The sequence below is a fragment of the Patagioenas fasciata genome, unplaced genomic scaffold, assembly GCF_037038585.1.
Source record: "Patagioenas fasciata isolate bPatFas1 unplaced genomic scaffold, bPatFas1.hap1 Unplaced_2, whole genome shotgun sequence".
NCBI lineage: Eukaryota > Metazoa > Chordata > Aves > Columbiformes > Columbidae > Patagioenas > Patagioenas fasciata.
In genome coordinates this window covers 109,694-136,005 of record NW_027288621.1, presented here as the reverse complement: position 1 = coordinate 136,005, position 26,312 = coordinate 109,694, and positions in this window count along the sequence as shown.

Here is a 26,312-nt window from a genome sequence, read left to right as displayed (position 1 = left end):
GTTTGTGTGGAGACAGTCTGTTTGAAACTGTGTTCCTCAGCGCCCGCTCTTTCTCCCCGTCGCTCCACACGCCTGGGAGTCCCTTTCTTTCTCTCCACAAGCACGTGTGTTGACTTCGTCGCACATGTGCATCTGCACAAGCGTTGAGCTCAGCAGAGCGTGTCTCTTGACACTTGATGTGCGTTGGCTGTGTCTGCCTGCTCCAGTGAAGAGAGAAACGGGAAATCATCTTGGTAGAGGCAACAAAGCAAAAGCGAGGCAGGATTGACATCTGCTCAACAGAGACGGATTCCCTGCGCTGACACAGTTCACAGTTACACGAGAAGCAATCTGAGCGGTCCGTCGACCGGAGACGTGTTTCCCAAGAGGTCGTTTAGCGAGTGAACAGCAGTGTGCGCGACTTTCAGGAGTGTGCCTGGAAAGTGCCAGAATCACCAGGAGCATCTGTGCAAAAGCTGCTGCCTCTGTGACCGCATTGAGGCACGTTCGCGTGTCTGCGAGTATATAGACGGCTCTTTCGCGTTCACTCCGAGGGAAACGGTCCGCTATTGCTTCTGTGCGCACAGACGCGATTCCCTTGTCTCTTGCGAACACAGGGAACTCTGTGCATCCAAATCTACAGGCTAAGGACGCGTCTGCATATGTTTTGGTGAACAATCGAGTGTGCGTGTTCTGACAGCTGCCTCTATGCAGACGTCTCCACAGAGCCACTTCTGAATGCCCCGCAGCCCAGGACTGAATGGATACACTAACAAGTGCACCGGTGTGAGCAACCACATATGCAGAAGGACGTCTTTCATCTCACAGAAGCGCGAACGTCTTGGCGTTCAAGCACATGGCAGAAACAAGGTGTGAACAGATGAGCTGCTGCTATTTTCTCCGTTCGGCATGCTTCGTTGTAGCTCTCTTGCCGGTCGCCGGCTTAGCGGCTTGCTTTGCGCGACTAGCTCTGGGGAGAGAAGGAGATAGCGCCGGAAACCTCGCCTTTTGCCTTCTTCGGCGCTGGAACCTGGTTGCTGCGCCTTCTCTTTGTCCATGTGCACACACACGATTCCTCAGCGAAAACCATGCAGAAACCTTTCCACGAGCACCCAGGGATGTGCACCCAGCACCACGTGCACGCACACGCAGCTAGAGAAAAGCACCTACCTTTTCACACACTGAAGCCTAAGCAAACGCGTGGCCACACACACGCACACATCCGCAAGCGCGCCTACTCCCATCTATTGAGGGAAAGACGGACGAGCAACGTCCTGACAGGCTTGAGGGGAAAAACGTCCGTTGACGGTTGGCGTACTGCACGCCCGCCTACGGGGCTGCAGGGGAATCCACATTTGGAAGGTACCTGAAGATGTGTGCCTGTTCTTGGAGCTCCGCTAGTAGGGTAGCAAAGACACTCGTAGGCAGTACTGAATGCTGCTCCGTGCTACTTCTCCTCCGCTGGCAAATGCTTCAGTGTCGCCCGAGGAAAGACGTTTAACAATCGATCTCCAAGAGGAACGAAACACATGATGCCATAAGGCGAAAGAATAGCAGGGCATCTCTTCACAGGCTTGTCCCTGATCTATAGCTGAGGGCAAACACTTGTGTGCTTGTGGGAGAGCCTGTGTCTTTCCTGGAAGCGTTTGGGAGTTTTGCTCAGACGCGTGTTTCCTCAAGTTCAAGAATCAAGATCTAGGATACCTGCAGACAGGTGCCTGTTTGTGTGGAGACAGTCTGTTTGAAACTGTGTTCCTCAGCGCCCGCTCTTTCTCCCCGTCGCTCCACACGCCTGGGAGTCCCTTTCTTTCTCTCCACAAGCACGTGTGTTGACTTCGTCGCACATGTGCATCTGCACAAGCGTTGAGCTCAGCAGAGCGTGTCTCTTGACACTTGATGTGCGTTGGCTGTGTCTGCCTGCTCCAGTGAAGAGAGAAACGGGAAATCATCTTGGTAGAGGCAACAAAGCAAAAGCGAGGCAGGATTGACATCTGCTCAACAGAGACGGATTCCCTGCGCTGACACAGTTCACAGTTACACGAGAAGCAATCTGAGCGGTCCGTCGACCGGAGACGTGTTTCCCAAGAGGTCGTTTAGCGAGTGAACAGCAGTGTGCGCGACTTTCAGGAGTGTGCCTGGAAAGTGCCAGAATCACCAGGAGCATCTGTGCAAAAGCTGCTGCCTCTGTGACCGCATTGAGGCACGTTCGCGTGTCTGCGAGTATATAGACGGCTCTTTCGCGTTCACTCCGAGGGAAACGGTCCGCTATTGCTTCTGTGCGCACAGACGCGATTCCCTTGTCTCTTGCGAACACAGGGAACTCTGTGCATCCAAATCTACAGGCTAAGGACGCGTCTGCATATGTTTTGGTGAACAATCGAGTGTGCGTGTTCTGACAGCTGCCTCTATGCAGACGTCTCCACAGAGCCACTTCTGAATGCCCCGCAGCCCAGGACTGAATGGATACACTAACAAGTGCACCGGTGTGAGCAACCACATATGCAGAAGGACGTCTTTCATCTCACAGAAGCGCGAACGTCTTGGCGTTCAAGCACATGGCAGAAACAAGGTGTGAACAGGTGAGCTGCTGCTATTTTCTCCGTTCGGCATGCTTCGTTGTAGCTCTCTTGCCGGTCGCCGGCTTAGCGGCTTGCTTTGCGCGACTAGCTCTGGGGAGAGAAGGAGATAGCGCCGGAAACCTCGCCTTTTGCCTTCTTCGGCGCTGGAACCTGGTTGCTGCGCCTTCTCTTTGTCCATGTGCACACACACGATTCCTCAGCGAAAACCATGCAGAAACCTTTCCACGAGCACCCAGGGATGTGCACCCAGCACCACGTGCACGCACACGCAGCTAGAGAAAAGCACCTACCTTTTCACACACTGATGCCTAAGCAAACGCGTGGCCACACACACGCACACATCCGCAAGCGCGCCTACTCCCATCTATTGAGGGAAAGACGGACGAGCTCTTTGGTTGCTCTTCACAGGCTTGTCCCTGATCTATAGCTGAGGGCAAACACTTGTGTGCTTGTGGGAGAGCCTGTGTCTTTCCTGGAAGCGTTTGGGAGTTTTGCTCAGACGCGTGTTTCCTCAAGTTCAAGAATCAAGATCTAGGATACCTGCAGACAGGTGCCTGTTTGTGTGGAGACAGTCTGTTTGAAACTGTGTTCCTCAGCGCCCGCTCTTTCTCCCCGTCGCTCCACACGCCTGGGAGTCCCTTTCTTTCTCTCCACAAGCACGTGTGTTGACTTCGTCGCACATGTGCATCTGCACAAGCGTTGAGCTCAGCAGAGCGTGTCTCTTGACACTTGATGTGCGTTGGCTGTGTCTGCCTGCTCCAGTGAAGAGAGAAACGGGAAATCATCTTGGTAGAGGCAACAAAGCAAAAGCGAGGCAGGATTGACATCTGCTCAACAGAGACGGATTCCCTGCGCTGACACAGTTCACAGTTACACGAGAAGCAATCTGAGCGGTCCGTCGACCGGAGACGTGTTTCCCAAGAGGTCGTTTAGCGAGTGAACAGCAGTGTGCGCGACTTTCAGGAGTGTGCCTGGAAAGTGCCAGAATCACCAGGAGCATCTGTGCAAAAGCTGCTGCCTCTGTGACCGCATTGAGGCACGTTCGCGTGTCTGCGAGTATATAGACGGCTCTTTCGCGTTCACTCCGAGGGAAACGGTCCGCTATTGCTTCTGTGCGCACAGACGCGATTCCCTTGTCTCTTGCGAACACAGGGAACTCTGTGCATCCAAATCTACAGGCTAAGGACGCGTCTGCATATGTTTTGGTGAACAATCGAGTGTGCGTGTTCTGACAGCTGCCTCTATGCAGACGTCTCCACAGAGCCACTTCTGAATGCCCCGCAGCCCAGGACTGAATGGATACACTAACAAGTGCACCGGTGTGAGCAACCACATATGCAGAAGGACGTCTTTCATCTCACAGAAGCGCGAACGTCTTGGCGTTCAAGCACATGGCAGAAACAAGGTGTGAACAGATGAGCTGCTGCTATTTTCTCCGTTCGGCATGCTTCGTTGTAGCTCTCTTGCCGGTCGCCGGCTTAGCGGCTTGCTTTGCGCGACTAGCTCTGGGGAGAGAAGGAGATAGCGCCGGAAACCTCGCCTTTTGCCTTCTTCGGCGCTGGAACCTGGTTGCTGCGCCTTCTCTTTGTCCATGTGCACACACACGATTCCTCAGCGAAAACCATGCAGAAACCTTTCCACGAGCACCCAGGGATGTGCACCCAGCACCACGTGCACGCACACGCAGCTAGAGAAAAGCACCTACCTTTTCACACACTGATGCCTAAGCAAACGCGTGGCCACACACACGCACACATCCGCAAGCGCGCCTACTCCCATCTATTGAGGGAAAGACGGACGAGCTCTTTGGTTGCTCTTCACAGGCTTGTCCCTGATCTATAGCTGAGGGCAAACACTTGTGTGCTTGTGGGAGAGCCTGTGTCTTTCCTGGAAGCGTTTGGGAGTTTTGCTCAGACGCGTGTTTCCTCAAGTTCAAGAATCAAGATCTAGGATACCTGCAGACAGGTGCCTGTTTGTGTGGAGACAGTCTGTTTGAAACTGTGTTCCTCAGCGCCCGCTCTTTCTCCCCGTCGCTCCACACGCCTGGGAGTCCCTTTCTTTCTCTCCACAAGCACGTGTGTTGACTTCGTCGCACATGTGCATCTGCACAAGCGTTGAGCTCAGCAGAGCGTGTCTCTTGACACTTGATGTGCGTTGGCTGTGTCTGCCTGCTCCAGTGAAGAGAGAAACGGGAAATCATCTTGGTAGAGGCAACAAAGCAAAAGCGAGGCAGGATTGACATCTGCTCAACAGAGACGGATTCCCTGCGCTGACACAGTTCACAGTTACACGAGAAGCAATCTGAGCGGTCCGTCGACCGGAGACGTGTTTCCCAAGAGGTCGTTTAGCGAGTGAACAGCAGTGTGCGCGACTTTCAGGAGTGTGCCTGGAAAGTGCCAGAATCACCAGGAGCATCTGTGCAAAAGCTGCTGCCTCTGTGACCGCATTGAGGCACGTTCGCGTGTCTGCGAGTATATAGACGGCTCTTTCGCGTTCACTCCGAGGGAAACGGTCCGTTATTGCTTCTGTGCGCACAGACGCGATTCCCTTGTCTCTTGCGAACACAGGGAACTCTGTGCATCCAAATCTACAGGCTAAGGACGCGTCTGCATATGTTTTGGTGAACAATCGAGTGTGCGTGTTCTGACAGCTGCCTCTATGCAGACGTCTCCACAGAGCCACTTCTGAATGCCCCGCAGCCCAGGACTGAATGGATACACTAACAAGTGCACCGGTGTGAGCAACCACATATGCAGAAGGACGTCTTTCATCTCACAGAAGCGCGAACGTCTTGGCGTTCAAGCACATGGCAGAAACAAGGTGTGAACAGATGAGCTGCTGCTATTTTCTCCGTTCGGCATGCTTCGTTGTAGCTCTCTTGCCGGTCGCCGGCTTAGCGGCTTGCTTTGCGCGACTAGCTCTGGGGAGAGAAGGAGATAGCGCCGGAAACCTCGCCTTTTGCCTTCTTCGGCGCTGGAACCTGGTTGCTGCGCCTTCTCTTTGTCCATGTGCACACACACGATTCCTCAGCGAAAACCATGCAGAAACCTTTCCACGAGCACCCAGGGATGTGCACCCAGCACCACGTGCACGCACACGCAGCTAGAGAAAAGCACCTACCTTTTCACACACTGATGCCTAAGCAAACGCGTGGCCACACACACGCACACATCCGAAGCGCGCCTACTCCCATCTATTGAGGGAAAGACGGACGAGCAACGTCCTGACAGGCTTGAGGGGAAAAACGTCCGTTGACGGTTGGCGTACTGCACGCCCGCCTACGGGGCTGCAGGGGAATCCACATTTGGAAGGTACCTGAAGATGTGTGCCTGTTCTTGGAGCTCCGCTAGTAGGGTAGCAAAGACACTCGTAGGCAGTACTGAATGCTGCTCCGTGCTACTTCTCCTCCGCTGGCAAATGCTTCAGTGTCGCCCGAGGAAAGACGTTTAACAATCGATCTCCAAGAGGAACGAAACACATGATGCCATAAGGCGAAAGAATAGCAGGGCATCTCTTCACAGGCTTGTCCCTGATCTATAGCTGAGGGCAAACACTTGTGTGCTTGTGGGAGAGCCTGTGTCTTTCCTGGAAGCGTTTGGGAGTTTTGCTCAGACGCGTGTTTCCTCAAGTTCAAGAATCAAGATCTAGGATACCTGCAGACAGGTGCCTGTTTGTGTGGAGACAGTCTGTTTGAAACTGTGTTCCTCAGCGCCCGCTCTTTCTCCCCGTCGCTCCACACGCCTGGGAGTCCCTTTCTTTCTCTCCACAAGCACGTGTGTTGACTTCGTCGCACATGTGCATCTGCACAAGCGTTGAGCTCAGCAGAGCGTGTCTCTTGACACTTGATGTGCGTTGGCTGTGTCTGCCTGCTCCAGTGAAGAGAGAAACGGGAAATCATCTTGGTAGAGGCAACAAAGCAAAAGCGAGGCAGGATTGACATCTGCTCAACAGAGACGGATTCCCTGCGCTGACACAGTTCACAGTTACACGAGAAGCAATCTGAGCGGTCCGTCGACCGGAGACGTGTTTCCCAAGAGGTCGTTTAGCGAGTGAACAGCAGTGTGCGCGACTTTCAGGAGTGTGCCTGGAAAGTGCCAGAATCACCAGGAGCATCTGTGCAAAAGCTGCTGCCTCTGTGACCGCATTGAGGCACGTTCGCGTGTCTGCGAGTATATAGACGGCTCTTTCGCGTTCACTCCGAGGGAAACGGTCCGCTATTGCTTCTGTGCGCACAGACGCGATTCCCTTGTCTCTTGCGAACACAGGGAACTCTGTGCATCCAAATCTACAGGCTAAGGACGCGTCTGCATATGTTTTGGTGAACAATCGAGTGTGCGTGTTCTGACAGCTGCCTCTATGCAGACGTCTCCACAGAGCCACTTCTGAATGCCCCGCAGCCCAGGACTGAATGGATACACTAACAAGTGCACCGGTGTGAGCAACCACATATGCAGAAGGACGTCTTTCATCTCACAGAAGCGCGAACGTCTTGGCGTTCAAGCACATGGCAGAAACAAGGTGTGAACAGATGAGCTGCTGCTATTTTCTCCGTTCGGCATGCTTCGTTGTAGCTCTCTTGCCGGTCGCCGGCTTAGCGGCTTGCTTTGCGCGACTAGCTCTGGGGAGAGAAGGAGATAGCGCCGGAAACCTCGCCTTTTGCCTTCTTCGGCGCTGGAACCTGGTTGCTGCGCCTTCTCTTTGTCCATGTGCACACACACGATTCCTCAGCGAAAACCATGCAGAAACCTTTCCACGAGCACCCAGGGATGTGCACCCAGCACCACGTGCACGCACACGCAGCTAGAGAAAAGCACCTACCTTTTCACACACTGATGCCTAAGCAAACGCGTGGCCACACACACGCACACATCCGCAAGCGCGCCTACTCCCATCTATTGAGGGAAAGACGGACGAGCTCTTTGGTTGCTCTTCACAGGCTTGTCCCTGATCTATAGCTGAGGGCAAACACTTGTGTGCTTGTGGGAGAGCCTGTGTCTTTCCTGGAAGCGTTTGGGAGTTTTGCTCAGACGCGTGTTTCCTCAAGTTCAAGAATCAAGATCTAGGATACCTGCAGACAGGTGCCTGTTTGTGTGGAGACAGTCTGTTTGAAACTGTGTTCCTCAGCGCCCGCTCTTTCTCCCCGTCGCTCCACACGCCTGGGAGTCCCTTTCTTTCTCTCCACAAGCACGTGTGTTGACTTCGTCGCACATGTGCATCTGCACAAGCGTTGAGCTCAGCAGAGCGTGTCTCTTGACACTTGATGTGCGTTGGCTGTGTCTGCCTGCTCCAGTGAAGAGAGAAACGGGAAATCATCTTGGTAGAGGCAACAAAGCAAAAGCGAGGCAGGATTGACATCTGCTCAACAGAGACGGATTCCCTGCGCTGACACAGTTCACAGTTACACGAGAAGCAATCTGAGCGGTCCGTCGACCGGAGACGTGTTTCCCAAGAGGTCGTTTAGCGAGTGAACAGCAGTGTGCGCGACTTTCAGGAGTGTGCCTGGAAAGTGCCAGAATCACCAGGAGCATCTGTGCAAAAGCTGCTGCCTCTGTGACCGCATTGAGGCACGTTCGCGTGTCTGCGAGTATATAGACGGCTCTTTCGCGTTCACTCCGAGGGAAACGGTCCGCTATTGCTTCTGTGCGCACAGACGCGATTCCCTTGTCTCTTGCGAACACAGGGAACTCTGTGCATCCAAATCTACAGGCTAAGGACGCGTCTGCATATGTTTTGGTGAACAATCGAGTGTGCGTGTTCTGACAGCTGCCTCTATGCAGACGTCTCCACAGAGCCACTTCTGAATGCCCCGCAGCCCAGGACTGAATGGATACACTAACAAGTGCACCGGTGTGAGCAACCACATATGCAGAAGGACGTCTTTCATCTCACAGAAGCGCGAACGTCTTGGCGTTCAAGCACATGGCAGAAACAAGGTGTGAACAGATGAGCTGCTGCTATTTTCTCCGTTCGGCATGCTTCGTTGTAGCTCTCTTGCCGGTCGCCGGCTTAGCGGCTTGCTTTGCGCGACTAGCTCTGGGGAGAGAAGGAGATAGCGCCGGAAACCTCGCCTTTTGCCTTCTTCGGCGCTGGAACCTGGTTGCTGCGCCTTCTCTTTGTCCATGTGCACACACACGATTCCTCAGCGAAAACCATGCAGAAACCTTTCCACGAACACCCAGGGATGTGCACCCAGCACCACGTGCACGCACACGCAGCTAGAGAAAAGCACCTACCTTTTCACACACTGATGCCTAAGCAAACGCGTGGCCACACACACGCACACATCCGCAAGCGCGCCTACTCCCATCTATTGAGGGAAAGACGGACGAGCTCTTTGGTTGCTCTTCACAGGCTTGTCCCTGATCTATAGCTGAGGGCAAACACTTGTGTGCTTGTGGGAGAGCCTGTGTCTTTCCTGGAAGCGTTTGGGAGTTTTGCTCAGACGCGTGTTTCCTCAAGTTCAAGAATCAAGATCTAGGATACCTGCAGACAGGTGCCTGTTTGTGTGGAGACAGTCTGTTTGAAACTGTGTTCCTCAGCGCCCGCTCTTTCTCCCCGTCGCTCCACACGCCTGGGAGTCCCTTTCTTTCTCTCCACAAGCACGTGTGTTGACTTCGTCGCACATGTGCATCTGCACAAGCGTTGAGCTCAGCAGAGCGTGTCTCTTGACACTTGATGTGCGTTGGCTGTGTCTGCCTGCTCCAGTGAAGAGAGAAACGGGAAATCATCTTGGTAGAGGCAACAAAGCAAAAGCGAGGCAGGATTGACATCTGCTCAACAGAGACGGATTCCCTGCGCTGACACAGTTCACAGTTACACGAGAAGCAATCTGAGCGGTCCGTCGACCGGAGACGTGTTTCCCAAGAGGTCGTTTAGCGAGTGAACAGCAGTGTGCGCGACTTTCAGGAGTGTGCCTGGAAAGTGCCAGAATCACCAGGAGCATCTGTGCAAAAGCTGCTGCCTCTGTGACCGCATTGAGGCACGTTCGCGTGTCTGCGAGTATATAGACGGCTCTTTCGCGTTCACTCCGAGGGAAACGGTCCGCTATTGCTTCTGTGCGCACAGACGCGATTCCCTTGTCTCTTGCGAACACAGGGAACTCTGTGCATCCAAATCTACAGGCTAAGGACGCGTCTGCATATGTTTTGGTGAACAATCGAGTGTGCGTGTTCTGACAGCTGCCTCTATGCAGACGTCTCCACAGAGCCACTTCTGAATGCCCCGCAGCCCAGGACTGAATGGATACACTAACAAGTGCACCGGTGTGAGCAACCACATATGCAGAAGGACGTCTTTCATCTCACAGAAGCGCGAACGTCTTGGCGTTCAAGCACATGGCAGAAACAAGGTGTGAACAGATGAGCTGCTGCTATTTTCTCCGTTCGGCATGCTTCGTTGTAGCTCTCTTGCCGGTCGCCGGCTTAGCGGCTTGCTTTGCGCGACTAGCTCTGGGGAGAGAAGGAGATAGCGCCGGAAACCTCGCCTTTTGCCTTCTTCGGCGCTGGAACCTGGTTGCTGCGCCTTCTCTTTGTCCATGTGCACACACACGATTCCTCAGCGAAAACCATGCAGAAACCTTTCCACGAGCACCCAGGGATGTGCACCCAGCACCACGTGCACGCACACGCAGCTAGAGAAAAGCACCTACCTTTTCACACACTGATGCCTAAGCAAACGTGTGGCCACACACACGCACACATCCGCAAGCGCGCCTACTCCCATCTATTGAGGGAAAGACGGACGAGCTCTTTGGTTGCTCTTCACAGGCTTGTCCCTGATCTATAGCTGAGGGCAAACACTTGTGTGCTTGTGGGAGAGCCTGTGTCTTTCCTGGAAGCGTTTGGGAGTTTTGCTCAGACGCGTGTTTCCTCAAGTTCAAGAATCAAGATCTAGGATACCTGCAGACAGGTGCCTGTTTGTGTGGAGACAGTCTGTTTGAAACTGTGTTCCTCAGCGCCCGCTCTTTCTCCCCGTCGCTCCACACGCCTGGGAGTCCCTTTCTTTCTCTCCACAAGCACGTGTGTTGACTTCGTCGCACATGTGCATCTGCACAAGCGTTGAGCTCAGCAGAGCGTGTCTCTTGACACTTGATGTGCGTTGGCTGTGTCTGCCTGCTCCAGTGAAGAGAGAAACGGGAAATCATCTTGGTAGAGGCAACAAAGCAAAAGCGAGGCAGGATTGACATCTGCTCAACAGAGACGGATTCCCTGCGCTGACACAGTTCACAGTTACACGAGAAGCAATCTGAGCGGTCCGTCGACCGGAGACGTGTTTCCCAAGAGGTCGTTTAGCGAGTGAACAGCAGTGTGCGCGACTTTCAGGAGTGTGCCTGGAAAGTGCCAGAATCACCAGGAGCATCTGTGCAAAAGCTGCTGCCTCTGTGACCGCATTGAGGCACGTTCGCGTGTCTGCGAGTATATAGACGGCTCTTTCGCGTTCACTCCGAGGGAAACGGTCCGCTATTGCTTCTGTGCGCACAGACGCGATTCCCTTGTCTCTTGCGAACACAGGGAACTCTGTGCATCCAAATCTACAGGCTAAGGACGCGTCTGCATATGTTTTGGTGAACAATCGAGTGTGCGTGTTCTGACAGCTGCCTCTATGCAGACGTCTCCACAGAGCCACTTCTGAATGCCCCGCAGCCCAGGACTGAATGGATACACTAACAAGTGCACCGGTGTGAGCAACCACATATGCAGAAGGACGTCTTTCATCTCACAGAAGCGCGAACGTCTTGGCGTTCAAGCACATGGCAGAAACAAGGTGTGAACAGATGAGCTGCTGCTATTTTCTCCGTTCGGCATGCTTCGTTGTAGCTCTCTTGCCGGTCGCCGGCTTAGCGGCTTGCTTTGCGCGACTAGGTCTGGGGAGAGAAGGGGAGAGCGCCGGAAACCTCGCCTTTTGCCTTCTTCGGCGCTGGAACCTGGTTGCTGCGCCTTCTCTTTGTCCATGTGCACACACACGATTCCTCAGCGAAAACCATGCAGAAACCTTTCCACGAGCACCCAGGGATGTGCACCCAGCACCACGTGCACGCACACGCAGCTAGAGAAAAGCACCTACCTTTTCACACACTGATGCCTAAGCAAACGCGTGGCCACACACACGCACACATCCGCAAGCGCGCCTACTCCCATCTATTGAGGGAAAGACGGACGAGCAACGTCCTGACAGGCTTGAGGGGAAAAACGTCCGTTGACGGTTGGTGTACTGCACGCCCGCCTACGGGGCTGCAGGGGAATCCACATTTGGAAGGTACCTGAAGATGTGTGCCTGTTCTTGGAGCTCCGCTAGTAGGGTAGCAAAGACACTCGTAGGCAGTACTGAATGCTGCTCCATGCTACTTCTCCTCCGCTGGCAAATGCTTCACAGTCGCCCGAGGAAAGACGTTTAACAATCGATCTCCAAGAGGAACGAAACACATGATGCCATAAGGCGAAAGAATAGCAGGGCATCTCTTCACAGGCTTGTCCCTGATCTATAGCTGAGGGCAAACACTTGTGTGCTTGTGGGAGAGCCTGTGTCTTTCCTGGAAGCGTTTGGGAGTTTTGCTCAGACGCGTGTTTCCTCAAGTTCAAGAATCAAGATCTAGGATACCTGCAGACAGGTGCCTGTTTGTGTGGAGACAGTCTGTTTGAAACTGTGTTCCTCAGCGCCCGCTCTTTCTCCCCGTCGCTCCACACGCCTGGGAGTCCCTTTCTTTCTCTCCACAAGCACGTGTGTTGACTTCGTCGCACATGTGCATCTGCACAAGCGTTGAGCTCAGCAGAGTGTGTCTCTTGACACTTGATGTGCGTTGGCTGTGTCTGCCTGCTCCAGTGAAGAGAGAAACGGGAAATCATCTTGGTAGAGGCAACAAAGCAAAAGCGAGGCAGGATTGACATCTGCTCAACAGAGACGGATTCCCTGCGCTGACACAGTTCACAGTTACACGAGAAGCAATCTGAGCGGTCCGTCGACCGGAGACGTGTTTCCCAAGAGGTCGTTTAGCGAGTGAACAGCAGTGTGCGCGACTTTCAGGAGTGTGCCTGGAAAGTGCCAGAATCACCAGGAGCATCTGTGCAAAAGCTGCTGCCTCTGTGACCGCATTGAGGCACGTTCGCGTGTCTGCGAGTATATAGACGGCTCTTTCGCGTTCACTCCGAGGGAAACGGTCCGCTATTGCTTCTGTGCGCACAGACGCGATTCCCTTGTCTCTTGCGAACACAGGGAACTCTGTGCATCCAAATCTACAGGCTAAGGACGCGTCTGCATATGTTTTGGTGAACAATCGAGTGTGCGTGTTCTGACAGCTGCCTCTATGCAGACGTCTCCACAGAGCCACTTCTGAATGCCCCGCAGCCCAGGACTGAATGGATACACTAACAAGTGCACCGGTGTGAGCAACCACATATGCAGAAGGACGTCTTTCATCTCACAGAAGCGCGAACGTCTTGGCGTTCAAGCACATGGCAGAAACAAGGTGTGAACAGATGAGCTGCTGCTATTTTCTCCGTTCGGCATGCTTCGTTGTAGCTCTCTTGCCGGTCGCCGGCTTAGCGGCTTGCTTTGCGCGACTAGCTCTGGGGAGAGAAGGAGATAGCGCCGGAAACCTCGCCTTTTGCCTTCTTCGGCGCTGGAACCTGGTTGCTGCGCCTTCTCTTTGTCCATGTGCACACACACGATTCCTCAGCGAAAACCATGCAGAAACCTTTCCACGAGCACCCAGGGATGTGCACCCAGCACCACGTGCACGCACACGCAGCTAGAGAAAAGCACCTACCTTTTCACACACTGATGCCTAAGCAAACGCGTGGCCACACACACGCACACATCCGCAAGCGCGCCTACTCCCATCTATTGAGGGAAAGACGGACGAGCAACGTCCTGACAGGCTTGAGGGGAAAAACGTCCGTTGACGGTTGGCGTACTGCACGCCCGCCTACGGGGCTGCAGGGGAATCCACATTTGGAAGGTACCTGAAGATGTGTGCCTGTTCTTGGAGCTCCGCTAGTAGGGTAGCAAAGACACTCGTAGGCAGTACTGAATGCTGCTCCGTGCTACTTCTCCTCCGCTGGCAAATGCTTCACAGTCGCCCTAGGAAAGACGTTTAACAATCGATCTCCAAGAGGAACGAAACACATGATGCCATAAGGCGAAAGAATAGCAGGGCATCTCTTCACAGGCTTGTCCCTGATCTATAGCTGAGGGCAAACACTTGTGTGCTTGTGGGAGAGCCTGTGTCTTTCCTGGAAGCGTTTGGGAGTTTTGCTCAGACGCGTGTTTCCTCAAGTTCAAGAATCAAGATCTAGGATACCTGCAGACAGGTGCCTGTTTGTGTGGAGACAGTCTGTTTGAAACTGTGTTCCTCAGCGCCCGCTCTTTCTCCCCGTCGCTCCACACGCCTGGGAGTCCCTTTCTTTCTCTCCACAAGCACGTGTGTTGACTTCGTCGCACATGTGCATCTGCACAAGCGTTGAGCTCAGCAGAGCGTGTCTCTTGACACTTGATGTGCGTTGGCTGTGTCTGCCTGCTCCAGTGAAGAGAGAAACGGGAAATCATCTTGGTAGAGGCAACAAAGCAAAAGCGAGGCAGGATTGACATCTGCTCAACAGAGACGGATTCCCTGCGCTGACACAGTTCACAGTTACACGAGAAGCAATCTGAGCGGTCCGTCGACCGGAGACGTGTTTCCCAAGAGGTCGTTTAGCGAGTGAACAGCAGTGTGCGCGACTTTCAGGAGTGTGCCTGGAAAGTGCCAGAATCACCAGGAGCATCTGTGCAAAAGCTGCTGCCTCTGTGACCGCATTGAGGCACGTTCGCGTGTCTGCGAGTATATAGACGGCTCTTTCGCGTTCACTCCGAGGGAAACGGTCCGCTATTGCTTCTGTGCGCACAGACGCGATTCCCTTGTCTCTTGCGAACACAGGGAACTCTGTGCATCCAAATCTACAGGCTAAGGACGCGTCTGCATATGTTTTGGTGAACAATCGAGTGTGCGTGTTCTGACAGCTGCCTCTATGCAGACGTCTCCACAGAGCCACTTCTGAATGCCCCGCAGCCCAGGACTGAATGGATACACTAACAAGTGCACCGGTGTGAGCAACCACATATGCAGAAGGACGTCTTTCATCTCACAGAAGCGCGAACGTCTTGGCGTTCAAGCACATGGCAGAAACAAGGTGTGAACAGATGAGCTGCTGCTATTTTCTCCGTTCGGCATGCTTCGTTGTAGCTCTCTTGCCGGTCGCCGGCTTAGCGGCTTGCTTTGCGCGACTAGCTCTGGGGAGAGAAGGAGATAGCGCCGGAAACCTCGCCTTTTGCCTTCTTCGGCGCTGGAACCTGGTTGCTGCGCCTTCTCTTTGTCCATGTGCACACACACGATTCCTCAGCGAAAACCATGCAGAAACCTTTCCACGAGCACCCAGGGATGTGCACCCAGCACCATGTGCACGCACACGCAGCTAGAGAAAAGCACCTACCTTTTCACACACTGATGCCTAAGCAAACGCGTGGCCACACACACGCACACATCCGCAAGCGCGCCTACTCCCATCTATTGAGGGAAAGACGGACGAGCTCTTTGGTTGCTCTTCACAGGCTTGTCCCTGATCTATAGCTGAGGGCAAACACTTGTGTGCTTGTGGGAGAGCCTGTGTCTTTCCTGGAAGCGTTTGGGAGTTTTGCTCAGACGCGTGTTTCCTCAAGTTCAAGAATCAAGATCTAGGATACCTGCAGACAGGTGCCTGTTTGTGTGGAGACAGTCTGTTTGAAACTGTGTTCCTCAGCGCCCGCTCTTTCTCCCCGTCGCTCCACACGCCTGGGAGTCCCTTTCTTTCTCTCCACAAGCACGTGTGTTGACTTCGTCGCACATGTGCATCTGCACAAGCGTTGAGCTCAGCAGAGCGTGTCTCTTGACACTTGATGTGCGTTGGCTGTGTCTGCCTGCTCCAGTGAAGAGAGAAACGGGAAATCATCTTGGTAGAGGCAACAAAGCAAAAGCGAGGCAGGATTGACATCTGCTCAACAGAGACGGATTCCCTGCGCTGACACAGTTCACAGTTACACGAGAAGCAATCTGAGCGGTCCGTCGACCGGAGACGTGTTTCCCAAGAGGTCGTTTAGCGAGTGAACAGCAGTGTGCGCGACTTTCAGGAGTGTGCCTGGAAAGTGCCAGAATCACCAGGAGCATCTGTGCAAAAGCTGCTGCCTCTGTGACCGCATTGAGGCACGTTCGCGTGTCTGCGAGTATATAGACGGCTCTTTCGCGTTCACTCCGAGGGAAACGGTCCGCTATTGCTTCTGTGCGCACAGACGCGATTCCCTTGTCTCTTGCGAACACAGGGAACTCTGTGCATCCAAATCTACAGGCTAAGGACGCGTCTGCATATGTTTTGGTGAACAATCGAGTGTGCGTGTTCTGACAGCTGCCTCTATGCAGACGTCTCCACAGAGCCACTTCTGAATGCCCCGCAGCCCAGGACTGAATGGATACACTAACAAGTGCACCGGTGTGAGCAACCACATATGCAGAAGGACGTCTTTCATCTCACAGAAGCGCGAACGTCTTGGCGTTCAAGCACATGGCAGAAACAAGGTGTGAACAGATGAGCTGCTGCTATTTTCTCCGTTCGGCATGCTTCGTTGTAGCTCTCTTGCCGGTCGCCGGCTTAGCGGCTTGCTTTGCGCGACTAGCTCTGGGGAGAGAAGGAGATAGCGCCAGAAACCTCGCCTTTTGCCTTCTTCGGCGCTGGAACCTGGTTGCTGCGCCTTCTCTTTGTCCATGTGCACACACACGATTCCTCAGCGAAAACCATGCAGAAACCTTTCCACGAGCACCCAGGGATGTGCACCCAGCACCACGTGCACGCACACGCAGCTAGAGAAAAGCACCTACCTTTTCACACACTGATGCCTAAGCAAACGCGTGGCCACACACACGCACACATCCGCAAGCGCGCCTACTCCCATCTATTGAGGGAAAGACGGACGAGCTCTTTGGTTGCTCTTCACAGGCTTGTCCCTGATCTATAGCTGAGGGCAAACACTTGTGTGCTTGTGGGAGAGCCTGTGTCTTTCCTGGAAGCGTTTGGGAGTTTTGCTCAGACGCGTGTTTCCTCAAGTTCAAGAATCAAGATCTAGGATACCTGCAGACAGGTGCCTGTTTGTGTGGAGACAGTCTGTTTGAAACTGTGTTCCTCAGCGCCCGCTCTTTCTCCCCGTCGCTCCACACGCCTGGGAGTCCCTTTCTTTCTCTCCACAAGCACGTGTGTTGACTTCGTCGCACATGTGCATCTGCACAAGCGTTGAGCTCAGCAGAGCGTGTCTCTTGACACTTGATGTGCGTTGGCTGTGTCTGCCTGCTCCAGTGAAGAGAGAAACGGGAAATCATCTTGGTAGAGGCAACAAAGCAAAAGCGAGGCAGGATTGACATCTGCTCAACAGAGACGGATTCCCTGCGCTGACACAGTTCACAGTTACACGAGAAGCAATCTGAGCGGTCCGTCGACCGGAGACGTGTTTCCCAAGAGGTCGTTTAGCGAGTGAACAGCAGTGTGCGCGACTTTCAGGAGTGTGCCTGGAAAGTGCCAGAATCACCAGGAGCATCTGTGCAAAAGCTGCTGCCTCTGTGACCGCATTGAGGCACGTTCGCGTGTCTGCGAGTATATAGACGGCTCTTTCGCGTTCACTCCGAGGGAAACGGTCCGCTATTGCTTCTGTGCGCACAGACGCGATTCCCTTGTCTCTTGCGAACACAGGGAACTCTGTGCATCCAAATCTACAGGCTAAGGACGCGTCTGCATATGTTTTGGTGAACAATCGAGTGTGCGTGTTCTGACAGCTGCCTCTATGCAGACGTCTCCACAGAGCCACTTCTGAATGCCCCGCAGCCCAGGACTGAATGGATACACTAACAAGTGCACCGGTGTGAGCAACCACATATGCAGAAGGACGTCTTTCATCTCACAGAAGCGCGAACGTCTTGGCGTTCAAGCACATGGCAGAAACAAGGTGTGAACACATGAGCTGCTGCTATTTTCTCCGTTCGGCATGCTTCGTTGTAGCTCTCTTGCCGGTCGCCGGCTTAGCGGCTTGCTTTGCGCGACTAGCTCTGGGGAGAGAAGGAGATAGCGCCGGAAACCTCGCCTTTTGCCTTCTTCGGCGCTGGAACCTGGTTGCTGCGCCTTCTCTTTGTCCATGTGCACACACACGATTCCTCAGCGAAAACCATGCAGAAACCTTTCCACGAGCACCCAGGGATGTGCACCCAGCACCACGTGCACGCACACGCAGCTAGAGAAAAGCACCTACCTTTTCACACACTGATGCCTAAGCAAACGCGTGGCCACACACACGCACACATCCGCAAGCGCGCCTACTCCCATCTATTGAGGGAAAGACGGACGAGCTCTTTGGTTGCTCTTCACAGGCTTGTCCCTGATCTATAGCTGAGGGCAAACACTTGTGTGCTTGTGGGAGAGCCTGTGTCTTTCCTGGAAGCGTTTGGGAGTTTTGCTCAGACGCGTGTTTCCTCAAGTTCAAGAATCAAGATCTAGGATACCTGCAGACAGGTGCCTGTTTGTGTGGAGACAGTCTGTTTGAAACTGTGTTCCTCAGCGCCCGCTCTTTCTCCCCGTCGCTCCACACGCCTGGGAGTCCCTTTCTTTCTCTCCACAAGCACGTGTGTTGACTTCGTCGCACATGTGCATCTGCACAAGCGTTGAGCTCAGCAGAGCGTGTCTCTTGACACTTGATGTGCGTTGGCTGTGTCTGCCTGCTCCAGTGAAGAGAGAAACGGGAAATCATCTTGGTAGAGGCAACAAAGCAAAAGCGAGGCAGGATTGACATCTGCTCAACAGAGACGGATTCCCTGCGCTGACACAGTTCACAGTTACACGAGAAGCAATCTGAGCGGTCCGTCGACCGGAGACGTGTTTCCCAAGAGGTCGTTTAGCGAGTGAACAGCAGTGTGCGCGACTTTCAGGAGTGTGCCTGGAAAGTGCCAGAATCACCAGGAGCATCTGTGCAAAAGCTGCTGCCTCTGTGACCGCATTGAGGCACGTTCGCGTGTCTGCGAGTATATAGACGGCTCTTTCGCGTTCACTCCGAGGGAAACGGTCCGCTATTGCTTCTGTGCGCACAGACGCGATTCCCTTGTCTCTTGCGAACACAGGGAACTCTGTGCATCCAAATCTACAGGCTAAGGACGCGTCTGCATATGTTTTGGTGAACAATCGAGTGTGCGTGTTCTGACAGCTGCCTCTATGCAGACGTCTCCACAGAGCCACTTCTGAATGCCCCGCAGCCCAGGACTGAATGGATACACTAACAAGTGCACCGGTGTGAGCAACCACATATGCAGAAGGACGTCTTTCATCTCACAGAAGCGCGAACGTCTTGGCGTTCAAGCACATGGCAGAAACAAGGTGTGAACAGATGAGCTGCTGCTATTTTCTCCGTTCGGCATGCTTCGTTGTAGCTCTCTTGCCGGTCGCCGGCTTAGCGGCTTGCTTTGCGCGACTAGCTCTGGGGAGAGAAGGAGATAGCGCCGGAAACCTCGCCTTTTGCCTTCTTCGGCGCTGGAACCTGGTTGCTGCGCCTTCTCTTTGTCCATGTGCACACACACGATTCCTCAGCGAAAACCATGCAGAAACCTTTCCACGAGCACCCAGGGATGTGCACCCAGCACCACGTGCACGCACACGCAGCTAGAGAAAAGCACCTACCTTTTCACACACTGAAGCCTAAGCAAACGCGTGGCCACACACACGCACACATCCGCAAGCGCGCCTACTCCCATCTATTGAGGGAAAGACGGACGAGCAACGTCCTGACAGGCTTGAGGGGAAAAACGTCCGTTGACGGTTGGCGTACTGCACGCCCGCCTACGGGGCTGCAGGGGAATCCACATTTGGAAGGTACCTGAAGATGTGTGCCTGTTCTTGGAGCTCCGCTAGTAGGGTAGCAAAGACACTCGTAGGCAGTACTGAATGCTGCTCCGTGCTACTTCTCCTCCGCTGGCAAATGCTTCAGTGTCGCCCGAGGAAAGACGTTTAACAATCGATCTCCAAGAGGAACGAAACACATGATGCCATAAAGCGAAAGAATAGCAGGGCATCTCTTCACAGGCTTGTCCCTGATCTATAGCTGAGGGCAAACACTTGTGTGCTTGTGGGAGAGCCTGTGTCTTTCCTGGAAGCGTTTGGGAGTTTTGCTCAGACGCGTGTTTCCTCAAGTTCAAGAATCAAGATCTAGGATACCTGCAGACAGGTGCCTGTTTGTGTGGAGACAGTCTGTTTGAAACTGTGTTCCTCAGCGCCCGCTCTTTCTCCCCGTCGCTCCACACGCCTGGGAGTCCCTTTCTTTCTCTCCACAAGCACGTGTGTTGACTTCGTCGCACATGTGCATCTGCACAAGCGTTGAGCTCAGCAGAGCGTGTCTCTTGACACTTGATGTGCGTTGGCTGTGTCTGCCTGCTCCAGTGAAGAGAGAAACGGGAAATCATCTTGGTAGAGGCAACAAAGCAAAAGCGAGGCAGGATTGACATCTGCTCAACAGAGACGGATTCCCTGCGCTGACACAGTTCACAGTTACACGAGAAGCAATCTGAGCGGTCCGTCGACCGGAGACGTGTTTCCCAAGAGGTCGTTTAGCGAGTGAACAGCAGTGTGCGCGACTTTCAGGAGTGTGCCTGGAAAGTGCCAGAATCACCAGGAGCATCTGTGCAAAAGCTGCTGCCTCTGTGACCGCATTGAGGCACGTTCGCGTGTCTGCGAGTATATAGACGGCTCTTTCGCGTTCACTCCGAGGGAAACGGTCCGCTATTGCTTCTGTGCGCACAGACGCGATTCCCTTGTCTCTTGCGAACACAGGGAACTCTGTGCATCCAAATCTACAGGCTAAGGACGCGTCTGCATATGTTTTGGTGAACAATCGAGTGTGCGTGTTCTGACAGCTGCCTCTATGCAGACGTCTCCACAGAGCCATTTCTGAATGCCCCGCAGCCCAGGACTGAATGGATACACTAACAAGTGCACCGGTGTGAGCAACCACATATGCAGAAGGACGTCTTTCATCTCACAGAAGCGCGAACGTCTTGGCGTTCAAGCACATGGCAGAAACAAGGTGTGAACAGATGAGCTGCTGCTATTTTCTCCGTTCGGCATGCTTCGTTGTAGCTCTCTTGCCGGTCGCCGGCTTAGCGGCTTGCTTTGCGCGACTAGCTCTGGGGAGAGAAGGAGATAGCGCCGGAAACCTCGCCTTTTGCCTTCTTCGGCGCTGGAACCTGGTTGCTGCGCCTTCTCTTTGTCCATGTGCACACACACGATTCCTCAGCGAAAACCATGCAGAAACCTTTCCACGAGCACCCAGGGATGTGCACCCAGCACCACGTGCACGCACACGCAGCTAGAGAAAAGCACCTACCTTTTCACACACTGATGCCTAAGCAAACGCGTGGCCACACACACGCACACATCCGCAAGCGCGCCTACTCCCATCTATTGAGGGAAAGACGGACGAGCTCTTTGGTTGCTCTTCACAGGCTTGTCCCTGATCTATAGCTGAGGGCAAACACTTGTGTGCTTGTGGGAGAGCCTGTGTCTTTCCTGGAAGCGTTTGGGAGTTTTGCTCAGACGCGTGTTTCCTCAAGTTCAAGAATCAAGATCTAGGATACCTGCAGACAGGTGCCTGTTTGTGTGGAGACAGTCTGTTTGAAACTGTGTTCCTCAGCGCCCGCTCTTTCTCCCCGTCGCTCCACACGCCTGGGAGTCCCTTTCTTTCTCTCCACAAGCACGTGTGTTGACTTCGTCGCACATGTGCATCTGCACAAGCGTTGAGCTCAGCAGAGCGTGTCTCTTGACACTTGATGTGCGTTGGCTGTGTCTGCCTGCTCCAGTGAAGAGAGAAACGGGAAATCATCTTGGTAGAGGCAACAAAGCAAAAGCGAGGCAGGATTGACATCTGCTCAACAGAGACGGATTCCCTGCGCTGACACAGTTCACAGTTACACGAGAAGCAATCTGAGCGGTCCGTCGACCGGAGACGTGTTTCCCAAGAGGTCGTTTAGCGAGTGAACAGCAGTGTGCGCGACTTTCAGGAGTGTGCCTGGAAAGTGCCAGAATCACCAGGAGCATCTGTGCAAAAGCTGCTGCCTCTGTGACCGCATTGAGGCACGTTCGCGTGTCTGCGAGTATATAGACGGCTCTTTCGCGTTCACTCCGAGGGAAACGGTCCGCTATTGCTTCTGTGCGCACAGACGCGATTCCCTTGTCTCTTGCGAACACAGGGAACTCTGTGCATCCAAATCTACAGGCTAAGGACGCGTCTGCATATGTTTTGGTGAACAATCGAGTGTGCGTGTTCTGACAGCTGCCTCTATGCAGACGTCTCCACAGAGCCATTTCTGAATGCCCCGCAGCCCAGGACTGAATGGATACACTAACAAGTGCACCGGTGTGAGCAACCACATATGCAGAAGGACGTCTTTCATCTCACAGAAGCGCGAACGTCTTGGCGTTCAAGCACATGGCAGAAACAAGGTGTGAACAGATGAGCTGCTGCTATTTTCTCCGTTCGGCATGCTTCGTTGTAGCTCTCTTGCCGGTCGCCGGCTTAGCGGCTTGCTTTGCGCGACTAGCTCTGGGGAGAGAAGGAGATAGCGCCGGAAACCTCGCCTTTTGCCTTCTTCGGCGCTGGAACCTGGTTGCTGCGCCTTCTCTTTGTCCATGTGCACACACACGATTCCTCAGCGAAAACCATGCAGAAACCTTTCCACGAGCACCCAGGGATGTGCACCCAGCACCACGTGCACGCACACGCAGCTAGAGAAAAGCACCTACCTTTTCACACACTGATGCCTAAGCAAACGCGTGGCCACACACACGCACACATCCGCAAGCGCGCCTACTCCCATCTATTGAGGGAAAGACGGACGAGCTCTTTGGTTGCTCTTCACAGGCTTGTCCCTGATCTATAGCTGAGGGCAAACACTTGTGTGCTTGTGGGAGAGCCTGTGTCTTTCCTGGAAGCGTTTGGGAGTTTTGCTCAGACGCGTGTTTCCTCAAGTTCAAGAATCAAGATCTAGGATACCTGCAGACAGGTGCCTGTTTGTGTGGAGACAGTCTGTTTGAAACTGTGTTCCTCAGCGCCCGCTCTTTCTCCCCGTCGCTCCACACGCCTGGGAGTCCCTTTCTTTCTCTCCACAAGCACGTGTGTTGACTTCGTCGCACATGTGCATCTGCACAAGCGTTGAGCTCAGCAGAGCGTGTCTCTTGACACTTGATGTGCGTTGGCTGTGTCTGCCTGCTCCAGTGAAGAGAGAAACGGGAAATCATCTTGGTAGAGGCAACAAAGCAAAAGCGAGGCAGGATTGACATCTGCTCAACAGAGACGGATTCCCTGCGCTGACACAGTTCACAGTTACACGAGAAGCAATCTGAGCGGTCCGTCGACCGGAGACGTGTTTCCCAAGAGGTCGTTTAGCGAGTGAACAGCAGTGTGCGCGACTTTCAGGAGTGTGCCTGGAAAGTGCCAGAATCACCAGGAGCATCTGTGCAAAAGCTGCTGCCTCTGTGACCGCATTGAGGCACGTTCGCGTGTCTGCGAGTATATAGACGGCTCTTTCGCGTTCACTCCGAGGGAAACGGTCCGCTATTGCTTCTGTGCGCACAGACGCGATTCCCTTGTCTCTTGCGAACACAGGGAACTCTGTGCATCCAAATCTACAGGCTAAGGACGCGTCTGCATATGTTTTGGTGAACAATCGAGTGTGCGTGTTCTGACAGCTGCCTCTATGCAGACGTCTCCACAGAGCCACTTCTGAATGCCCCGCAGCCCAGGACTGAATGGATACACTAACAAGTGCACCGGTGTGAGCAACCACATATGCAGAAGGACGTCTTTCATCTCACAGAAGCGCGAACGTCTTGGCGTTCAAGCACATGGCAGAAACAAGGTGTGAACAGATGAGCTGCTGCTATTTTCTCCGTTCGGCATGCTTCGTTGTAGCTCTCTTGCCGGTCGCCGGCTTAGCGGCTTGCTTTGCGCGACTAGCTCTGGGGAGAGAAGGAGATAGCGCCGGAAACCTCGCCTTTTGCCTTCTTCGGCGCTGGAACCTGGTTGCTGCGCCTTCTCTTTGTCCATGTGCACACACACGATTCCTCAGCGAAAACCATGCAGAAACCTTTCCACGAGCACCCAGGGATGTGCACCCAGCACCACGTGCACGCACACGCAGCTAGAGAAAAGCACCTACCTTTTCACACACTGATGCCTAAGCAAACGCGTGGCCACACACACGCACACATCCGCAAGCGCGCCTACTCCCATCTATTGAGGGAAAGACGGACGAGCTCTTTGGTTGCTCTTCACAGGCTTGTCCCTGATCTATAGCTGAGGGCAAACACTTGTGTGCTTGTGGGAGAGCCTGTGTCTTTCCTGGAAGCGTTTGGGAGTTTTGCTCAGACGCGTGTTTCCTCAAGTTCAAGAATCAAGATCTAGGATACCTGCAGACAGGTGCCTGTTTGTGTGGAGACAGTCTGTTTGAAACTGTGTTCCTCAGCGCCCGCTCTTTCTCCCCGTCGCTCCACACGCCTGGGAGTCCCTTTCTTTCTCTCCACAAGCACGTGTGTTGACTTCGTCGCACATGTGCATCTGCACAAGCGTTGAGCTCAGCAGAGCGTGTCTCTTGACACTTGATGTGCGTTGGCTGTGTCTGCCTGCTCCAGTGAAGAGAGAAACGGGAAATCATCTTGGTAGAGGCAACAAAGCAAAAGCGAGGCAGGATTGACATCTGCTCAACAGAGACGGATTCCCTGCGCTGACACAGTTCACAGTTACACGAGAAGCAATCTGAGCGGTCCGTCGACCGGAGACGTGTTTCCCAAGAGGTCGTTTAGCGAGTGAACAGCAGTGTGCGCGACTTTCAGGAGTGTGCCTGGAAAGTGCCAGAATCACCAGGAGCATCTGTGCAAAAGCTGCTGCCTCTGTGACCGCATTGAGGCACGTTCGCGTGTCTGCGAGTATATAGACGGCTCTTTCGCGTTCACTCCGAGGGAAACGGTCCGCTATTGCTTCTGTGCGCACAGACGCGATTCCCTTGTCTCTTGCGAACACAGGGAACTCTGTGCATCCAAATCTACAGGCTAAGGACGCGTCTGCATATGTTTTGGTGAACAATCGAGTGTGCGTGTTCTGACAGCTGCCTCTATGCAGACGTCTCCACAGAGCCATTTCTGAATGCCCCGCAGCCCAGGACTGAATGGATACACTAACAAGTGCACCGGTGTGAGCAACCACATATGCAGAAGGACGTCTTTCATCTCACAGAAGCGCGAACGTCTTGGCGTTCAAGCACATGGCAGAAACAAGGTGTGAACAGATGAGCTGCTGCTATTTTCTCCGTTCGGCATGCTTCGTTGTAGCTCTCTTGCCGGTCGCCGGCTTAGCGGCTTGCTTTGCGCGACTAGCTCTGGGGAGAGAAGGAGATAGCGCCGGAAACCTCGCCTTTTGCCTTCTTCGGCGCTGGAACCTGGTTGCTGCGCCTTCTCTTTGTCCATGTGCACACACACGATTCCTCAGCGAAAACCATGCAGAAACCTTTCCACGAGCACCCAGGGATGTGCACCCAGCACCACGTGCACGCACACGCAGCTAGAGAAAAGCACCTACCTTTTCACACACTGATGCCTAAGCAAACGCGTGGCCACACACACGCACACATCCGCAAGCGCGCCTACTCCCATCTATTGAGGGAAAGACGGACGAGCTCTTTGGTTGCTCTTCACAGGCTTGTCCCTGATCTATAGCTGAGGGCAAACACTTGTGTGCTTGTGGGAGAGCCTGTGTCTTTCCTGGAAGCGTTTGGGAGTTTTGCTCAGACGCGTGTTTCCTCAAGTTCAAGAATCAAGATCTAGGATACCTGCAGACAGGTGCCTGTTTGTGTGGAGACAGTCTGTTTGAAACTGTGTTCCTCAGCGCCCGCTCTTTCTCCCCGTCGCTCCACACGCCTGGGAGTCCCTTTCTTTCTCTCCACAAGCACGTGTGTTGACTTCGTCGCACATGTGCATCTGCACAAGCGTTGAGCTCAGCAGAGCGTGTCTCTTGACACTTGATGTGCGTTGGCTGTGTCTGCCTGCTCCAGTGAAGAGAGAAACGGGAAATCATCTTGGTAGAGGCAACAAAGCAAAAGCGAGGCAGGATTGACATCTGCTCAACAGAGACGGATTCCCTGCGCTGACACAGTTCACAGTTACACGAGAAGCAATCTGAGCGGTCCGTCGACCGGAGACGTGTTTCCCAAGAGGTCGTTTAGCGAGTGAACAGCAGTGTGCGCGACTTTCAGGAGTGTGCCTGGAAAGTGCCAGAATCACCAGGAGCATCTGTGCAAAAGCTGCTGCCTCTGTGACCGCATTGAGGCACGTTCGCGTGTCTGCGAGTATATAGACGGCTCTTTCGCGTTCACTCCGAGGGAAACGGTCCGCTATTGCTTCTGTGCGCACAGACGCGATTCCCTTGTCTCTTGCGAACACAGGGAACTCTGTGCATCCAAATCTACAGGCTAAGGACGCGTCTGCATATGTTTTGGTGAACAATCGAGTGTGCGTGTTCTGACAGCTGCCTCTATGCAGACGTCTCCACAGAGCCACTTCTGAATGCCCCGCAGCCCAGGACTGAATGGATACACTAACAAGTGCACCGGTGTGAGCAACCACATATGCAGAAGGACGTCTTTCATCTCACAGAAGCGCGAACGTCTTGGCGTTCAAGCACATG